The 21319-nt window shown below is 43.8% G+C and overlaps 1 protein-coding gene across 4 annotated transcripts in view; it reads right to left on the bottom strand.

The window, feature by feature from the left end:
• Positions 1-21319, bottom strand: part of DIS3L2 (DIS3 like 3'-5' exoribonuclease 2) — a 371217-nt gene that overhangs the window by 269836 nt on the left and 80062 nt on the right. The gene's annotated exons all lie outside the window — the stretch shown is intronic.

Below are 21319 nucleotides of genomic sequence, written 5' to 3'. Positions count from 1 at the left end.
AAAATCAATTCTCTGTGACTTTTCTTGGATTTTCCCAATCAGGATTTGGTCTTGTGTGTTTTCTAGGTCTGTCTGGAGGAGTTGGAGGGTTGAGAGAGGAAGAGGTTACTGTCCTTCCTCACTCTACTCTGAGAGTCTTTAGATATATGGAGTTTAATCACAGCTCAGAGGCCTGCCCTCTTTCCCCAATAAAAACTCCATCACTAAATGTTCATTTTGGCTCATATAGCTAAAGAAACCATGTCCATCATGAGGGAGGGAAGAGGAGGGGAAAGGAAAAGAAGGGGAAGAGAGACAGGAGGAAAGGCAAGAGGGGAGTAGAGAAGAATGGAGAGAGCAGGGGAAGGGAGAGGAGGGGTCAAAGGTTTACTGAATTCAAATCCGTAGTCAAATCTTTCCATTTCTAAATCAATCTTTCTATCTGTTACATGGCTTATATGGAGAAATAAAGTTATTCTAGAAAGGATCAATCCAAAATGAACTAACTTTGGTTAATTAATTTGGTTTGGGTTTTCAAGGATGATCATTGATGTGGAACACACTGGCAGCCACGGCTGGAGCCAGGAGCCATCTCCTCTGTGCCCTCGCCCATAAAACAGACCCAATGGCAATGCAGGGCTTTACAATAGCCCCTCACCCACTGCCCACAACACGTGCTGGTCTTGCTGGGCTCACCTCCTTTTTAACATACTCACTATAAGGCCAGGACCCTCACTCCAAAAAGGAGAGCATGATGTCAGTGACTCAGAGGTGGGGACACCTGCTATCCAGAGCCTGGCGCCCCTCATGGGGGTCACGTAGGTTCACATCCGGGGCTGCTGCTTGGGGATTCTGTCAGCACAAGCCATTGTACAAATCATCACATCCTTCTATGTCCTCAAGCCCAGAGTGGCTAATTTACTGTCACTCACCCTGTTCCAGGGACTGTTGGGCCCCAAGTTTGCCCAGTTCTTTCCACTTTCTTTCTCACAGCGTCTCCACGCTCCCCACCCCGCAGCCATCGCGCCACACTTCTCTTCACGTTCTCTGCTTCAGCAATGTTTTTGTGGAAAACACAGTAGCAGAGTTGGGAGCACATGCCACCACGTCAGGTCCTGCAACAGGGTCACCCCCTGCTTCTCCACAGTTCCTAGGACCAGACTCCATCCTCATCAATGAATGCACAGCATGAGAAAGGGCAGAGAAGAAAAGCAGCTCCAGCACTCATCCTGTCTCTGACTCCAAAATTCAGGTGCCACAAGTCTGCCCTGCCTCTGGAAGAGCCCGCTGGCTCCTGTACAGACACAGGGCAACGTCCCTGAGGCTCAGAGGCCTTTTCTTCTTGAAATTTGCCATCAGCCAGCAGCAAGGCCAGCTGCCACAAGATGGGAGAAGAGCTGTCTAAACTTCTGGACTTCAACATACCATCATGTCCCAAAGCATTAGTTGCTGTTCAGGCATTCCAGCCGTGCCCCACTCTTCATGACCTCATTGGGGGTCTTCTTCATAGAGATACTGGAGGGGTTTGCCATTTCCATCTCCAGCTCATTTTACAGATAAGAAAACTGAGGCTAACAGGGTGAAGTGACTTGCCCAGGGTCACACAGCTAGGAAGTGTCCGAGGCCAGATTTGAACTCAGGAAGAGGAGTCTTCCTGACTCTAGGACTAGCGCTCTATCCACTGCACAACTATGAGGACTTACTATGTGCCAGGCCCTGTGGTAAGGGCTGGGAGAACACTATAAGACAAAAAGAGGAAACAGCCGATGCCCTTCAAGACTTCGATTCTATGGGACAAACATCGTCCTCAGTGAAACTCAACATGTGATTTTTTTTTTTTTTTGGGGGGGGGGGGGGGGGGGGGGGGGGGGGGCCAGAAAAGCCTTGTTCAGGAGGGAGGACTGGAGATGGAATTTACCGAATAGGGAAGAGACAGTGAGGAGGCTTAAAGGACAAGAGGGAATAATGGACGCATCCAGATCATTCACACAAGGTGAACCTCCAGGCTCTTCACCCTTATTCCACAGCCCTTTGTGTCCACACCAAAAAACACAAAAGAGAGCGGTATTAACTTTTTTCAAGTCTGTCTCTATTATCTAATGACTGGGTTTATCAGTGATTACTTCAACTTTTTCCCATCAACATTCCCAAATAAATGAATTTCCACAAATGGAATATTTCCAATTTGAACTAATGCAGCCCAATTTATATTTGACCTTTAAAATTTCTAATTCAATCAATGTCTTTTTTAACAAAATTTATCTGTAAAAAATTAAAATTGATTAGACTTTAAATGCAAAATTCAGTTATGTAAAATGAAACTAGCTCTAAAACATTTGCCAATCTTCTATTTAAAAGAATCGTCCAAGTATTTCACGGTCATATGCCACCATTTCCTGCAAAGAAATCCTTTTCCCAAATGAATTATCATAATAAAATGTTACCAGATACCAATATTTATATGATGTTGTCCTCATTTGTAGATACACCTGAAAATTATCACACTTACTCTGGCCCAAAAAGCCAATGTGACAATCTGCATGATTGCCCCCCAAACTTTAGTCATTGGTTATTCATTGATTCTTTCCTTCAATACATTGTTTTAAGCACGTACTAAATTGCTCCTTCAAGGCCTCATCTTAGCATGGGTGTGACCCCAGGCTCTGGAAAAATATGCCAGTAGAGTGTGAGTTCTGGCAGATCCTGTCAAGATGCAAAGGCTTCCCATGTGGGCCTGGTGAGCTGCTGTGAGCCTGACCTCCAAAGACCAGCCTAAGGGTAGGAATCTCATTTAGAAGGCTCTGCTCTGCTCCAGAGTGCCATACAAGTACTTCAACAGCACCTGCAAGCCCCCACCAGGGACAGAGGTGTCCTCCTTCCTTCGGACTCAATGCCACACTGGGAATTCAGAATCAGAGATCACTGAATAAAGGTACTTACGCTGTCCCTCGAGGACACCTTCATCTAACAAGCCCCCTGAGTACATCTAAAACATAAGGAACAACTGGTTCTGCATATAGAAAGATACCACTGCCCATCAATCAATCAATCAATTAACAAGCAATCAGGAAACACCAATTTGCCAAATCCTGTTCTAAGAGCTAGGGGGTTAATCTGGGTAAATAAAAACAATACCTACTCCCAAGTAACATACATTCTAATGGGGGAGACAAGAAGTATATCTCTAAATACATATACAGCATAAATACAAAGTAAACTAACACAAATATATAACAAATAATTAAATACCAGGTAGCTTTGGAGGGAACCAAGGAAAGCTTCCCAAAGCAGTTGATGCCTGAGTTAAGTCTTAAGCAAAGGGAGAGATTCCAGGAGTCAGGGCAATGCAAGCACAGTACAATAGATGATGCAGATGTGGAGAGATGGGACGTGGAGTGTCCTATGTGAAGAAGAGAGGGAAGGCCAAACTGACTGAGTCACAGAGCATGGGATCTAAAGGAACGTAGAACATGGCTGGCAAGAGAGGGTGAGGGTCAGGTTATAAAGGGCTTTTAAAAGCTAAACAGAGAAATCCATGTCTATCCAAACGGCACAGGAAACTACTTGAGCTGCGTAGGGGAGGGCCATGATCAGATCTGTGTTTAAGGAAGATTATTCTGACAGAAGCATGTAGGATGGACTGGAGTGGGGAGAGACTTGCACCAAGGAGCCCAATTAGGAGACTGCAGACATAATCTAGAAGATGGCTGAAGGAGGCCTGAGCTAAGACGGCAGCTGTATGAGTAGGGAGGAGGGGTCAGAGGCAACAGAGGTCATGGAAGTAGAAAGAGAGGCACGATACTGATGTAACAAAGCTAGGGAGAAGAGAAGGCTCTGGGGAGGAACAAAGGGCCTGGCTGGAGCACAAGCCTGGCTGGAGGTGGATAATGCTCCAGTGGACACAGCTCCATCAGGCAGTATGTGAGGAGAAGTGGACAAGGCAAACGGTGGAAATGATCCAGGAGAGAGCTGGGGGGAGGGGAGGGCCCCCCAGTGAAAGGACAGGGAAGAGGTCAGCTGGTTAACAATCATATCCAGACTAAGAAGGGAGGAAAGTGAAGTCACAGCAGAGAAGACAACATGGGCTGTGTTGTCACAGATCTGTAAGTCACAATAAAAGCAAAGAATTCTTCTAGAAGCACAGGGCGAAAGGGAATGATTTAGCATCAGAGTCTGGTTTCTTTTTTAAGGAAATGGATGATGCCGAGAACCAGGGTGTAGCCACCCTTGTGTGCGGCTGGGAGGGTAAGGAGCAAGATTTAAGAAACTGAGAACTTGGGGGGGGGGTGTCAGAAAGTTTAAGGGAACAGTGATTTGGATACTGAAGTCCCCTTGTATGAGGGTAGAAATGATCGTGCAAAGACTGAGCCTAATACTGAACTCCTGGAAAAAGCAAGGAGGATGACCTGGAGGCTGGTGCACACTATCACCCACAACTGGAACAGGACGGAAAATATGAACAAAGCAAACTTAAAAGGAGAAGAGGTAGGTGAGCCTGGATGTGGAAGCAGGAAGTAAGAAGACTACTGTGATGCCCCTTCCAGGCACAGAGAGTTAGAGGGTGTGAATGAATATACAGCCAGTCCTGGAGAGGAAGAGGGGAGAAAAATAACGAGTTCCATTCTAGACATGCAGAATTTGGTGTCTTCAGGATGTCCCATCTGGAATCCAGGGAGGCCTGAGGATTCAATATGAAAGCCTCCAAAGGTGTCATGGACAACAGGATGGAGAACAAGATTATATCTCCCCAATGCATAATACAGTGCCTTGAACAAAGGAGATGTTTAATAAACGCTTGTTGACTTGCCTTCCAGGGACAGTAGGAAACATCATTTCATGAGGCATTTGTTACCTCCTATTACGGTCCTCATCACAAGTATCAGCAAAAGACCTCCATGAAAAGAACATCAGTGTTTTGTGGTAGCAAAGAATTGGAAATTAAGGGGGTGCCCATCAACTGGGGAATGGCTGAACAAGTTGTGGTATATGCATGTAATGGAATACTACTATGCTATAAGAAACGAGGAGCACATGGACTTCGTATTTATTGTGCCTGGTTTTCCCCACACCCCTACCTCAAGGAGGTCAGCGGACTGCTGGTCACCTCTGCCCTCCCCCACTGGGTCTCCACCCTTTCCCCCAGTCAGCTCACCTGCATAAAAGTGGGCGGGCTTCTGAATCAGGCAGGGGAGTTTCAAGGTGTGTACTGACCAATCACTGCTTACGTAAGGTCCCCTTTATAAACTGAGGTTTCACCCCAGATCGGGGCTGTTGATGGCTGCTGCTACTGCTATTGCTATATGTACCTGGGACATGTGGTAGTACCCGCTCAGCCCACCAATGTGGCCTGATCAGCCAACATGGCATTTTAATAAAAGGTACATTCTAAAATTACTACTTGGGTCTTGCTAGCATTAATCAAGGTACAGCATATTTACCTGGAGAGGCTTATATGAACTGATGCTGTGTGAGAAGAGTAGAACCAGGAGGAATTTGTACATAATCACAGACACAACGTATGTGTGACGACCAGCTTTGATCGCCTGGACTCTTCTCAGTAATGCAGGGCTATAAGTCAACCCCAAAAGACTCGAGATGGAGAGAGATGTCTACATTCAGAGAAAGAATCAGAAAGAACAGAGTTTGAATCCAGATTGAAGCAAAGTACCTGCTCTCTTTCTCTTTCTTGTTTGGTTTTGTTTCCTCTTTCCCATTCTTCATTCCATCTGATACAATCCTTCTTTACAACCTGACTAATGCCTAATGTGAAAGTATCTGCGGATCCTATACTTGATTGTTTGCAACATGGGGGGTGGGGGATGGGAGAGAAAATTTGAAACTCAAGGAATTGTGGAACTGAATCTTGTAAACTCAAAGTAAACAAACAAATTAATAAAGACCAAAAATTTAAAAACAAAAAAAAAATGAACAAGGAGACTACAAAAAAAAAAAAAAGACAAGAACATCAGTGGAGGTGATGGGGTACCTGGGGTCTAAACCAGTTTGTACAATTGTAACTGCAATTGGTATTGTCAAACTCTGCCCCTTCCCCCTGTCCGCACTCGGCCTAGGCAACTGGTGACTCCTTTGTTCTTTTCATGTCTCCTCCAGTCGGTCTGGCCCAAATCTCATCTAAACTATCTGTACACTAAAGTCACAAGTTCCTCTCAGTCAGCCCTAACCTTTATCTATGCACTGAAGTCCCTTACTTCCATCCCATCAGCCCTGACAATGGTAGCCCTACCTTTAAAAGTAAAAGCCTGTACCCCTCTCACTCGCAGGTCCCCTAAAGGACTCTTGCCCGAAGCGTAACAATAAACTTCTACAACTCTCACTCCAATTAAGCCTGAGACCTTGAATTCTTTCCAGATGCTATTGCAGGTTTTCTGGTCTTAGATAAGATCAGAGTTCCTGTTGAACCTAGAGGGAGGTATCCCTCATCAGAGGCACCAACATGTAGCAGAAGATGGAGACATAAGAATATTCGAAGAAGGGCTTAATGTCCTCCAAAGTAAGGCAACATATGCTCTGATGCCTGATGATTCTAAGGAGAGGGGGAGCTTTGGCAAAGAATGAAAATTCATGAGTTAAAAATGTGAGAAGTCAAAGGCTTGTAGACCAGACAGAAGCCTCCTGCTTATAACATCACGGATACTTTCTTTGAAAATAAAATTTGGAAACCACTGGAGAGGCAAGCACCAAATAACATCACAAAAAAATGAAACTGATTATATTTTAACAGACAGGAAACAACTTCTTACTGATGTGGGAGTAATTCTTGGATAGGCTTCTCTGTATAGTCAGACCACCAACTTCAGAGCAAAGATCAAAATGAGTACAAAACAACTACAATCGAACGAGAAAAAGATACAGTACACAATTAAAACAACTCCAAACTGACCTAGTGAAACTAATTATTGGGACCAAAAAAATGGAAACTACATGGAAGAAAGGGCCTCACCCCAATTATACTGATTTCCTACATAAGTCTGACCCATGTAGATCAGTTGCCATAATCAGGAGACCAAAGAAGCCTGAAAACCAGCTCAGTCAGCAAACACTTGATCTCCTCGCCAAGAGGAGAGGGGTGATGGCCAAGGGTAACAACAGCGTAGACTATAAACTCATTTGTAAAATCTTACAAAGAAGCATGATGGAAGATTATGAGCAGCATCCCCTCATAAAACAGGGAGAAGCAGTGAAAGGAAAAACCAGTTTAAAGAAAGCTTGGCAAGAGACCCAGCTGAGCAAAGTCATTCTGGGGGCATTTAAGGATGAAGCTGGAAGGAGGGCAACAAACAAAGGAAAGATGGCAAAGATCTGTGCAGATTTTAGTAACACCACGGACGGGGAGGTCGCCAGTGTGGACACTGAACGCCCCAGTCCTGGATGCCCTTCCTAAGTCGAAGTGGCCCTGAAAGGCGAAGAGAAAGCAGCTGGAGCACAGCAGAGAAGGAGCAGGCTCCTTGCTGGACATGACGCAGTGCCGGAGGCAGTGAGAGAGAGGGAAGGATACCAAAGGCATGGGAAAAATCCTGGGCCTAATGATTATTTTTAAATCCAACATTAATAATCTCTAACCCATATGCCTACTTTCCCAGCCACACAAAACTGCTGTGAGGATAATTTTGATGACGCTATTAGAAAGGGGCAGACAGAACTTCTCTAGTGACATTCCTCAACACACCCACCTTTCCCATCATAAAAGTGACTGAAAGACACAAGAGAACTTAAGATGTCAGTGGACTTATTACTGGTAGAACGTTAAAAAAAAAAAAAACTCATTTCAGCAGAGCAAAAGGTTACCTAAAAAAAACTTTACCTTCCAACAAAGGAGCTCTCGTGCAAATAGAAAAAAAATACACAATTCCTTGAAAGACAAGGTAGACAGTTTCAAAGAACCTGGGAAGAATTATATAAACTGACACAACAGGAAGTGAGCAGAACCAGAAGGACAATTTGGAACATTTTAAAAACAAGCAAGTTTGAAAGCTTTAAGAACTCTGATCAAGGCAGACATCAACCCTGATTCCAGAGGACTGATGATCAAACATGCTGCCCATCTCCTGAAGGAAAGGTGATGAACTAAATGTACAGAATAAGACACAATTCTGGACATGACCAACGTGACCAACCAATCTGTTTTTCTCAATTAGGCACATTTGTTACAAGGATTTAATTTTTCTTTTCCCTCACCCCCAACTAGGATGAAAAATTGAAAGGAAGAGAAAATAAAAGCTTAATTTTTTTAAATCTTAATTTTAAAAAAGAAAGATATAACAGAGATAATAGCCTTTTTCATAACCATCTGCTGACTAACTTCAAGTAAGTCATAGAAGAAGACACATGCTCCTCAAAGACAGGAGATCCAAAGCAGAATTCCAGGGGACATGGGGCTCCCACTGAAAGTTAGGTCTCCCAGATGCTACTGGTTGTGGACTGCAACAAGAAGCAAACTCCTACAGAGCCTCCAGAGAGCCACAGGCACAAAAGAGTTTGCCCAGCTATTCAGACAGGAAAAAGGCAGGTTATCCAGACAATGTGTATATCATATCTGTGTATATCACAGAGCCCATTCAGCTGGTCTCTCAGTTTATGTAAATCTTGGCCACACAGTGGCTCCAGAACCAAACAGGAGAAAAACAGGCTGGTTTGTCTTCTGGGAAATTGCAAAGTTCTTTTACCTCTTCCTGAAACAAAGGTCCATCTTTTACATGTCAATATAATGTAAATAACGATGTGACCCTGTGATGCTACAGTCTCTGCAGAACCTGAGGATCACCTGAGGGGCAATGGGGAGATGTACATTAACATGAAATAGGCTATGACAAATGACAAACAAGGAATTCCAGGGGAAATTGCGCAAAAGATCTCATCAAAGAAATGTGACCAAAAAATAAGATGGTATGTCCCATGTGAGAGGCAGAGACAAGCAACAAGTCACAGGCCCCATGCTCAGAGTCAAAAGAGCTTGACAAAAGCACTGGCACATTGTGTGGACCTGCAGGGATGACCACATGGGAAGGCAAGGATGACAGCTACACAAGGGATGCACAGACAGACCTCGTCATGTCCCAGATTCTGGGACACTTCCAACTGTGGAGCAGGAAGATCCTCAGAGATCTCGCCCCATTCCATGCACCACGGCACTGACACTAATCCAGTCTCTCAAGTGGCCCGGCTCCCCTGGTGCACAGAACACAGTGACAGTACCCAACCCGCCACACAGCAGTCTGACAGTGAGCAGGCACGAGAACGGCACAGCGGGCCTCCAGCCTCAGGCCTGATGTAAGTCATCTGGGTCGTGGCAGTTGAGTCACCTGACCAGACTCGGTCTCAGTCTCCTCATCTATGAAATGAGAATAAGGACATTTGCAGCTACTCACAAATCAAGTCTGTGGAGAGGAAAGCCTTGTGTGTCCAAAGGAACACTTGTTAAACCTTCTTCCAGGCACCTCATTCTGGGATGCAGGTGACCCCGCATTCTCATTAAAACTGCAAAATGTAAAGACTGGAAGACCTTAGCAAACCTCTCATCTAACACCACTGTCCAGACAACGAAACTGGAGCCTGGCCAGCATGCCGGCTTGGCCCTGCTCCAGAATCCGATTCTCTGGACACCCTAGCCCCTGCTAGGTTCTCTCAGGAGTTGCCTTAAGATCTCTCAACTGCACAGCTGATGCTGGGAGAGTGAGCAGAACCTGCACTTTCTAGGCACATCACCAATGGTGTTTAACAACATCCATCTCTCACAAAGGGTTCTTAAACAATTCTCCTATTTTAGCAATTGAAGGGGTGGATTCTCTTGATAAGGGACTAATACTCTCAAGGAATAAACCAACAGTACTCAAAGAGGTAAAACCTAGCTGGAAAGGCCCGGGGGAGGTCAGTCTAGCTAGTTAAGCTTATCAGCAGATGCGCTGACCACCAATCCATGAATGTTTGGGGCCCCAGGCACTCATTAAACTAACTACAGTGACCTACATCCAAAGAGGCCAGCCCCAAGGAATGAGCCCAGAGGTCCTCCAAGTGCCGAAGCCTTATTGCATTATTACAATAAGACATATCATTGCATTAGATGTGTGGGGATTACAAATAGACCTTCACACAGCATCTTACCCAACAAAGTAACACACAACTTTCCAAAGACAGAGAATGCATGAGCAAGGCCCATGGAAGGAGTCGCCTGTGAGCCCCCACAGCTGCTTAACACACACAGTGAGGACGGCTCGACACTTACTCTAGGCATGTGGTCAGTGTGTGACTGTGGCCAGACCATGACCTCTCCATTACCAGGTCTAACACTGAACTGCTTGCCTGGTGCAGGTGTGGCTTTCTGGACACCTCGGCGATTAACCACCTGGAAGCTGAAAGAGCGCAGAATTGATCTTCCAAGAAATAATTCTGAAATGTTAATTGGGAGTTTCCCAGTACAAATATAAGCTGCCTCTTCTCCTCCACAAAGAGCCCATTCCTTATTTCAGACCTTTCTATTTGAATTACACAGATCTAAAGGCAAATTTAAAAGCAGGCAAGACTCTAGAGGAAAATGTTTGATCCCAGAGTTGGCAACAAAGGAAAAACAAAATGCTGACTGTGAAGAGCAGGTTGTGCATGTAACAGATCCAGCAAATGCTCAGTTGTGACAACAGCTTTACCTGCCCAGACTGTACTGGGTGGCGGCTCAGAGACCTTGTGTGATACTGGGAACCACCTTCCAAGTCTTTTTTGGGCCCGCCATCCAGGCCAAGAAACCAAATAGTTCTAAGAAAGACTAATTCCACAGGAACCAAGAAATGAGAGCAATCCAAAATGATAGTGCTTATATAAGAGATTGGATTAAATATAATCTAGCATGATGAGTGTATATTTAGAGAAGAATTTGGAAGACGAGACTTTAAAACAATCACTTGAAGGAAAAGTTAGCTGTTAAAAGAAACAATTTACTATACTAGATGGATTTCACGTGACCAAAAGGAAGGTTTGGAAACAGCCGCTAAAAATTAAGGATTAAAGCAATGTTTGCTTTGATTTTTTTTTTCGTTTAATTTGCTGCCTTGATTTCTTCAAACCTGAGCCTTTTTTCTTTGTCAATATATCTCAAAAACCCACCCCCCCCCCTTTTAAAATATCTTCTAGAATTAACTAATACCTTAGCATAGAAACGAGTTTAAGGTTTTGGTTTTTTTGTTTGTTTGTTTTTTACAAAAATTCAGCCAAAACCACGATCCAAGAATTGTTGATGAAAGGCCTGAGTCCATGGTGAGTGGAGTGAGTGGAGTGAGCATAGGCCTGCCTGTGCCTCACTGCTGACACATCCATGAATGCAGACATCACCTTTCCGAGCCTGTTTTCTCCTGATTAAAGAACTGTCAAGTGGAAGAGGGTTAGCCCGGTCAGCTCTCAAAACTATGATACATTGCACTCTTTTTCTGAGTCACTGTTAAGAAAGAACTGACGGTGCAAGGTTCCAGTTTCTGCCCAGAGGTGAGAACGACATCTTCATATGGATAACCCAGACACATCATTTGACATCTATAGAAAGAACTCTCCCTTACAGAGCAATAAAAACCAGCCTCAGGTGCTCTCAGGAAAAACATGGGGGAAAGTGTAGTATATTCTGTTGTTTTCAAATGTTGAGGAAACAGATTTTTCAGAAGTACAGTTATGATTATTAGATAACTTTTCATGATCAAGTGGTTTAACATAGAGGATGTTTCAGCTAGTGCTTCAGTATGAGCAGCCAGGTAGCACAGTGGATAGAGCACCAGACCTGGAGTCAGGAAGACTCATATTTCTGAGTTCAAATTTGGCCTCTGATATTTATTAGCCGTGTGGGACCCTGGGCACATCACTTAACCCTGTTTGCCTCAGTTTCCTCATATATAAAACGAGTTGGAGATGGAAATGGCAAATCACTCCAGTATCTTTGCCAAAAAAAAAAACCCAAATGGGGTCACAGAGAGTCAGACACACTTAATTATTGACTGAACAGCAACATTTCAGCTCAAGGAAGAGAAAACTTCCTAATAATTAAAGCTGAGAGTGCAACTGACAAACACTTCTCTCATGGAAATCTTTGAGTTAAGGTCAGGAACTATCAGGGATGTCAGAGAGGGGAATCCTGGGTGGGGATCTAGGTCAAACCCGATGGCTTTGGAAGCCCCCTTCCAACAAAGATCTCAGGAAATCTGAATGTTCTCCAATTAAGTGAGTCACCATTTTTTTTTTTGAGAAATGACCATAATATGGTTCAGTCCTCCAGTGTTTTGCCAGTCTATTTATAGGTCTGGTAGTAGAGAAAGAAGGGGTGGGAACACATCTTTGCCTTAGACAGAAGCCTCACACTATTCCAGTCAGTGTTATCAATCAATCATGGATTCCTGGAGTTGAAAAGGGCCCCTAAAGGGAGCCTAATCCAACTTGCTCCCAAATGTATTCATTCCCTTCTATAATATCATAATACGTGACCATCCAGCCACCTGAACAGTCCCAATAATGGGGAACTATCTCCTGAGAGAGAACATTCAGATCATTTTCCCCAATACTGCCCTGAAGCCTGCCTTGTGCACGTGATAACATAGACCATTTAAACATTTTAAACCCCCAGACAAAGAAGGGGAACTAAGATTTTAAAATACATTTTTATTGCTAACTTTTGTTTTCACATCTCCTAAGTTTCCCCTGTATCTCTCCCACTCCCCCTTCCAAAGGGCCATGCTTCATAACAAAGAATATTTTTTAAGAAAAAGAGAAAAAGTAATCACCCAAACTTATCAATACATCAAAAAAAAAATGTGACATCATATAGAAGGTTCCACACCCATGCACTGCCCACTTCTGCAAAAGAATGAAGGGAGAAGAGTAAGAAGTCCAAACTATCCCAACCTGCTGATGACAGAGGGTCTGCTTAGAAAATGCAAGGGAGTCTCCAAAGAACTAAATGAGACAACAGCCTTAGCAAAGTCTCAGGCTACAAAATAAATTCACAAAATGCAATAGCCCTCTATATAATAACAAAATCCAAGAGGCAATAGAAGAAAGGGAACTCTCATGCAAAGACCGACAAAATATTGAAAACATTTGGGGATTAATCTACCAAAGCAACTCAATAATTACGCAGATTCGATTATAAATATTCCTTAAAGAAATAATGAACAAAAAAAGTTGGAAAAATATTCAGTGCTTGTAGCTGAGTCGTGCCAATATGGCAAAAATGATAACATGACCAAAGTTAATGTAGTTTAAATGCTGTATCAATCAAACTATCAAAGGGTTACTTTAAAGGACCTGGAAAAATAGTTTAAAAGTTCACCTCAAAGAACAAAAGATGCAGAATGAGGTGCTTTAGCAATCTGGTGAAACCTCAGGCTCCTCTTTTCTGAATAATTTTCTTAAATGAATAAAATAAAACATGTAGGATTACAAAAGAAACCAAATATACTGGAATACAATCATAGCACTATTTTTGGAACAAGTTCATGGATGCCTATCTAGACCATCAAGGAAAATAACAGGGAAAGCAGGAGGAAAAAAGGAAAATAGCATTTCCAGACTTCAAACTATCTAATAAAGAATTCAGTATGGGTTAAAAAATAAAAGGACATCATTGGACCCAACTAGGCAAGGGAAACTCCAGAAACAGTGGAACTCTATAGCCCAGAGTCCTCTAAAGTCCAAAGAGAAATCACTTGGGGAACCAAGCTCTCCCAAGAGAAAGATCTCCTTTACACTATGTTGTGAATGAAGTCTGAGACCATCCTGCAACACCTGCTCTTGGCGGACCATACTCTTCCTCCCTATGGCACAGGGAGATGAGAAGTGCACTTTCAATTCCTATTTTCGGATGAGGTCCACAAAGGCACATTTATTTATTCCTTCTCTTCACATCTTCCCACAGAGTGCATACCAAGCTCCAGGCATCTCAAGATTTCCGCCTGCCCCTAGAGCAACAATCCAAGTGCTAACAGCAACAGAAGAAGTTCTAGTTTCCCACAGATTGCTACACCTCACACTCTCCACAAGCCAACCGGGGCCCCAAGAGCCCTTTCCATGTTACGGGGTTGGCTCTGAATGTCCTTGGAGTCACAGTGCAGATCCAGCCCGCCAATCCCAGCATTTGAGGCAGAATGGGACAGGACCAAACCAGAGGAGCAGCCTGGCTGCCGCTAAGTCTGTACCTAGGGAGATGGGGAGATAAAGGGAAGCAGCCAGAGCAGCAGCGCTGAGGTTGCAGCCTGCACAGGGGGCCCTGCTTCCTTGCTGCGCTCTCTCCACAATGCCAGAGTCCCTGGGAAAGTCACCATCCACAGATCTGCCTGCAGCCTCCCCCAAGAAAATGACAGTCTAACAAAGCTCATGGGGGGGGGGGGGTCCAAAACCCTGAGAAAAGACAGTCCTTTCCACGTACCAAAACCAAAAAGTCTAAACTAAACCAGAAGCAAAGTCCACATGGAAAGCCAAGTAATGGGTGCCAGGCCAGGAGAGGTGGATGCTTTGGCAGGAGTCTCCTGAGGGATGCCCAGACACCACTGTCTGAGTTCCCAAAAAGAAGTCAGAGGCAGGAAAGCACTAGAAGGTCCTCCCCAGTCCTAGAGGGGGGCCCCAGGACATACAGGTACTGCCACTGGGCAAAGCTGACAAATGCTGTGGATTCAGTCTTCTTTTTTTTTTTTTTTTGCTTTTTGGAGGGTAATTGGGGTTAAGTGACTTGCCCAAGGTCACACGGCTAGTTGTTTGTGTTAAATGTCTGAGGCCGGATCCAAACCCAGGTTCTCCTGACTCCAGGGCCGATGCTCTATTCACTGCACCACCTAGCCGCCCCTCAGTCTTCTTATAAAAGAATTTTGATTAGACAGATATAACTCAATTCAAAATGGGAAACTAAGAGTTACTTTACATAAATCCATTTTATAACCAGCTTTGCTAGAATTGGCAGCTAGGTGGATCAGTGTTTAGAGCACCATGTCTGGAGTCAGGAAGACCGGAGTTTGAATCCTGCCTCAGCTATGGGACCCTGAGCAAGTCTCTCTGCCTCTGTCTGCCTCAATGTCCTCATCCATAAAATGAGGACAACAGCAGTTCCTCCTCCTCGGGGCTGCTGTGAAGATCAGATGAGATCACACGTGTGAAAGGACGCTCAAAGCACTGCCCATCACTGGTCCTAGGACACGGCTCTGCCAAAGGACACCCCGCACACCGTGACCATCTGAGCTGAGAGACCCCCTCGGGCTCCTCCTCCCCCCAGGCAGGTGGAGCCTCCTTTGGGCCTCCTACACAGAGCCAGTGCTGATCTCACTGGCAACACCCCAGGAGACATTTCTACCATTCCATTAGAACAGAATAACCAGGTAATGAATGCTTGTGGATTAATTTAGAATTAAAAAAGACTTTGCACAAATAACATCAACACAGCTAGATTCAGAGGAAAACCTATAGATCTACAGGGAAATCTCTGCATTAAATATGTCTCATACAAATCTAACATCATTTTTTTTTAAGCAATTGGGGTTCAGTGACTTGCTCAAGGTTACGAGGCCACTTTTTTTGTGTGAGGGTTAAATATCTGAGGCCAGAACCTATTCCGGGTCCCCTGACTCTGGGGCTGGCGCTCTTACTCACTGCACCACCTAGCTGCCCCTAAATCTAACATCTTTAAGGAACTGACACAATAAGGAAGGATCGTGAGCTATTTTCTTTTTTTTTTTTTAAGCCATTGGGGTTAAGTAACTTGCTCAAGGTTACACGGCCAGGTGTTTCTGGGTGGGTGCTAAGTGTCTGAGCCCGGATTCGATCTCCAGGTCTTCTCAACACTGGAGCCAGTGCTCTTACTCGCTGTGCTACCTGGCCACCCCAGACGTGAGCTATTTTCAAAAGAGATGGAGACTATTAATACCAACCTGAAAAATACCCAAAATCTTTAATAAGAAGAGAAATGTCCATTAAAACAACCCTGTGGAACCGCCTCATACACATGAACCTAGTCAAGATGCTGGAAAAGACCAGTGGAAGAAGAGGCTTGAAGGAGACATGATAACTCGTTGCTGGTGTGATCTGCAAACTGGTTCAACTCTTATGAACAACAATTTGGAAGTGCAAAAATGGAGTTACTAAACCATTACTGAACCTTTTTGCCCAGAGACCCTGGACCAGTCATTTACCTCCAAGTGCCTCCAAAAAGAAAAATAAGAATATAGCAAACTAACAATAGTAAAAGAATAACAAATCAAACAAAACTATAAATAACGAGAGACAGAATAGACTGTACCACAAGCTGGCTTTAACACCAGAGGGTAAAATCAAAGAGCACGTACTTTCTTCAAGCAAATATGAAACAACCATAAAGACGTATGATAATATAGATAATCATGAGAAGTCAATAATTTCTTAAGGATATAAAGTTTATCGACTTTTAGTCTACAAAATAATGCATGTCGGGGCAGCTAGGGAGCACAGTGAGTAAAGCACTGGCCCCGGAGTCAGGAGGTCCTGAGTTTGGCTCTGGCCTCAGACACTTAAAACCCACACACACACACACAAAAAACTAGCCACATAATCTTGGGCAAGTTACTTAACCTCAATTGCCCTCCAAAAGGCAAAAAAAAATAAATACATAAATAAATAAAATAATGCATGTGATATATATATATGTATTATTATAAGTCAATACAAGCATAAAGAAATGATACAACTAGTTCTCATCACAAATGATACTATCCTCACTTTGTGTAGCCCCAGAACACTACAAAGCCTCTTCAGTGAAATTCAGAAAAAGTAGAAATGGACTAGTTTGGCCATCCACACAAACAAAAATGTGGATGAAAAACACACATTGTCCAGATTATGACAAGAACTGGATAGGCAGCCCACTGAGTTAATGGATATTATTCTTCTACCTTCAAAGAATAAGTGATCCCTATATTACACATGGACTCAACATGTGGGCTGTGTTATTCCAAAGGCTCCACAAATTCAGATTTCTCTCCATTAAACATTTTCTCAATCATCACTATTATAATATGGGCATGTATAAAGGTTTTTTTAACATTTAAATGGAGTCCTCATACACAAAAGGTTAGAACCATCAAGATAGACTGTTTTTTAAATATAGAGAAAGATGGTATTTTACAAAATGCTTTGACTCTCAAAGCCTGGAAAAGATAAAGGTTAAAAAAACTGGAGGTCAAAACTATTAATGATAACACACACACGCAGTAAATAGATATCGGCAAGAGAAAAAAGCACTTTAAATGCAGAACAAGCATAAAGACTGTTTCATTTCGTCTTGTATCCACATGAAAGAAAAAATACTGCTAGAATCCAGAAAGAAGCAGTTCATGTATCAAGGAATCAGATAGGATCACATAAGATCCGTTATCTTCTACTAAAAATGAGAGAGGATCTTGGAATACAATATTCCAAAAGGCAAAAGAAACAGACTTAAAAGCAAGAAAAACTCACCCTGAAAAGTTGAGTGTAACCTTGTAGAGTAAAGATGGACCTTTAGTGGAAGATAGGATTTTGGGGTATTTCTGATGAAAAGACTAGAACTGATAAGAAACTTGAAATGTAAATGCAAGAGTCCAAACAATTTATCTGAGCTCTATGATGGTGTCATGCTAACATCTGAACAGGGGAGAAAGAAACAAGGGCCCCTCAGGACTTTAGTCTTCAAACATACAAGGAGAGCGGACAAGAAAACGCAGGGCGCGGCGTGGAGTGCTTCAGTTCTGAGGGTTTTCAGAGGGAAAAGAGAAGGGAAAGAATACACTAGGAGAGAAAAGAGGTAAGAAGAGCATACAAAGACGGAAGGGGTGATTAACCTCAGAGAGCTGCATGTGTGTGCATGTGACATACATACATACATACATACACACACACATACATGCACACACACACACAGCTTGGTGTAGAAAAATATCAAACTGAACAAGGAGACAAGTGGAGCTAGGGAGGGGGAGTTATGGAGAAAGGCATTATCAGGAAGGGAGGTTTCAAGCAAAACAAACTTCCTGATCCCGACAGGGGCATTTGGGGAGGAGGTGGCGAGGACACCAGGAAAGCTCAAGAACTAGAATCTAAGGCAGAAGCCTGGTAATGGGATGGGATCCAGAGGGAAGCGAGCAGAACCAAAACACTGTCTACAGGGAAAGCCTCACTGTGAAGACAAACAAGTCCGAGAGCCTTCAGCAGTCAGCTCCCCACTGTGTCCAAAGGGCAGACAGCTAGCAGCCCATCACCCGCCTCCTTATGTCCTTCTGAAATGACTGACTTCTCATGATGGTGTACACTGTCATAAGTATCTCCATAAACCTGGAATATTGGATTCCAAATGATAACCTCAAGATGTAGCAAATGGATGCTTCTGGACATGGCCACACAAGGACACATTTTGCTTGACCATGCTTATTTGTTACAGAAGTGGTCTTTTTTTTTCCTCCTTTCAGCTTTTTAATTGGTGTGAGGGGATGGAGAATAGGCAATACAAAAGGGGGGTGAAAAACAAGGCCATAGGGAAAAAAAGGTGACATGCACAGAAGAGACCCAAAGGAAGTAAAGAGGGAAGCTCAGACAAGCAGGACGTTCTGAAAGTAACAAGAAGTGAAGATTTACTTTCTTGGAAAATGCTCTCTTCTTTTGGTGTTTAAGTGCAAAATTTTTTTAAATAATTTTTTTTCAACTAAAGTAAGAAAACTATGTGTTCGAGCCACGTTCGAGCCACGCCACTCGGCTGTCTGAGTCAGTGAGCAAGGGAAACAGGTCTGCTGCCACGTGCTCGCCACGGACCTTCCTGAGAGCACTGGGCTCAGCTCTAGGTACCGTGTTTAAGAAAGGAGTTTGATAAGGTGGAGAGAAGCAATGAAGGGCACCAGTACAAAGAAGATGAAAGGTCTCCACCTCGCACTGGACAAGGACCAAGGGGAAAACTCTGGCAAGGCAGAATAACTAACCCCAACGAGATGAAGAGCTGTCCTCTAGAGGAGGGCCAAGGCTTGTTCTGCTCATCCCTAAGTGGTAAAACTTGGAGCAATGAGAGGAGGTGATTTTATGGAGATGCAGATTCCAATTCAACATAAGGTAAAACTCCCTAAAGATCAGAGCTGCCCCCATGCACAAAGGACTGAACTGGTAAGTGGCCAACTGCCCCTCCCCAAAAGTCCTACAGAAAAGGCCTGGGACCATTCTGGAGAGTAATCTGGAACTACGCCCAAAGGGCTATAAAAATGTGCATACCCTCTGACCCAGCAATAACCCTTCTGGGGCTGTGTCCCAAAGAGATCACGACAATGGGAAAAGGACCCACATGGACAAAAACATTTATAGCATGTTTTTTAATGGTAACCAAGAACCAGACATTGAGGGGATGCTCATCACTTGGGGAATGGCTGAACAAATTGTAGTATATGAATTAACGGAATACAATTGTGCTAAAAGAAATGAGGAGCAGGCAGACTTCATTCAGAAAAACCTGGAAAGACTCATATGAACTGATGCAGAGAGAAGGGAGCAGAACCAGGAGAACCTTGTCCACAGTAACAGCCGCAGTGTGTGATGACTGACTTTGATGGACTTAGCCCTTCTTAGCAATGGAAGGTCCTAAAACAATTACAAAGGACTCATGATGGAAAATGCCATCCACATCCAGAGAAAGAACGGTGGAGTCTGAGTGCAGAGTGAAGCAAACTATTTTCCTTTTTGTTTTGTTTTGTTTTGTTTTCTCATGGTTCCTCCCATGCATTATAATTCTTCTCTATAATATGACTAATGTAAAAATATATTTGATAGGAATGTATATGTAGAGCCTATATCAGATTGCATGTCATTTTGGGGAGGGGGAAATGAGGAGGGGGGAATTTAAAACTTATGGAAGTGAATGCTGAAAACTAAAAACAAATAAATTAACTAAAAATAAACAAAACATTTTCAGGAGCCAAAAAAAGGCTTGGGGGCCATTTGAGCACATGAACATTAGGGATTCCAGGACTCCACTCTTCGGCCACAGCAGTTTTTAAAGTTCATGACCCTCATGACCGCTGTTCTCTTCATCATACCGGCTGCCTGCCAAGACCTGAATCCCCAGCTCATGTATCAGCACCTCCTCCATGGAGTTTTCTTGATTCCCTAACTCCCGCTGATTTCTACCATCTCTGTTTTTTTATTTTATTTTTCTAAAATGGAAAAGACAGCAAGTAGATTTAGATCCATTTTCCCACTTAGTATAATCCTGTAGTGTAAGATCACTGATCCATGTACTCAGAATTATCTAATGCCTCACCTTCCCCATAAGACTGTTGGCTAGGGAAAGGCAGGGGCCACATCTCACCATGTCCACAGGGTTTCCTTTAGTCCAGCATGAGTGTAATAAGGCAAACTCAAGACATGCTTCGTTCGATGCTAAGAGTAGGTGGTTTGAAGCTGCAGAGGATGAATCCAAAAGAGGCTAAGAATGACCAGGGGGGCCCAGCTGCCCGTCAATATTCTTTTTGTCCTAGCAGCTCACAACACTGCCGCACATTCTCAGAGCTGGCAGGACAATCGGCCCATGCCTATCTTTGAAGAGACTGTTATTACCAAGTAGAGACATGCCTACGCAGGGCCCTCTATGAGGTGAGCCTGAACAGCAGCTTGGTACCACAATCCACACAGGCAGGCCTGAAGGGGAGCCACAACCACCATGCCAGGCTCTGATCTGCAGGCACCTGCCGTGATACCATCTATCCTTCCTCCTGAACAGGCTGACGAGACAGCCACCAGAAAGGAAAATACTGAAGAGGGTGAGGAACAGAATCAGAAGGTTAGAAAGCAAATATACAACTTGTCATTCATGAACAAACTCAAAAAAGAAGCTGAGAAAGGGACGAAAGGACCGGAGGTCCAAAGCTGAAGATGCTCATTCATCCAACTGTGTCCCAGAGTCCTCACTTACAAATAAGGAAACTAAGGTCAAGAGAAGCTGAGAGATTTGTCCAATGCGTGAACCAGTCCAAAGGCCCTGAGGTCAATCTAAGCCACTGTGGGTCCTTCCTCAGACACTGGATAGACATGAAACAAGTCACTCACCCTCTGAGTCTCAGGTTTTTCATCTGTTAAATAGGGGCAACAATCCTCATACTCCCCAGTTCACAAGGCTATTGTGGAAAAAAACAACTTTGCAAAGCTTAATGCCTTCTCCTTTTATGCTAGACTATGGGATCTCCCAGGTGTCAGGAATCCCCAAGGAGGAAATGTACTTCCCAAATATAGACGAGCCCCCATCATGCACCTGAGAGACTGAGAGAGCTGCTGACACCCTCTCAGTGCCATCATCACCCTCACCCAGCAGAGCTTGGGCACAGATGTG

This window comes from Petaurus breviceps, unplaced genomic scaffold (genome assembly GCF_028583685.1).
Source record: "Petaurus breviceps papuanus isolate PSGF00001 unplaced genomic scaffold, PetGlider_PUasm1.0 186, whole genome shotgun sequence".
NCBI lineage: Eukaryota > Metazoa > Chordata > Mammalia > Diprotodontia > Petauridae > Petaurus > Petaurus breviceps.
This window is presented reverse-complemented; position numbering and strand designations above follow the sequence as displayed.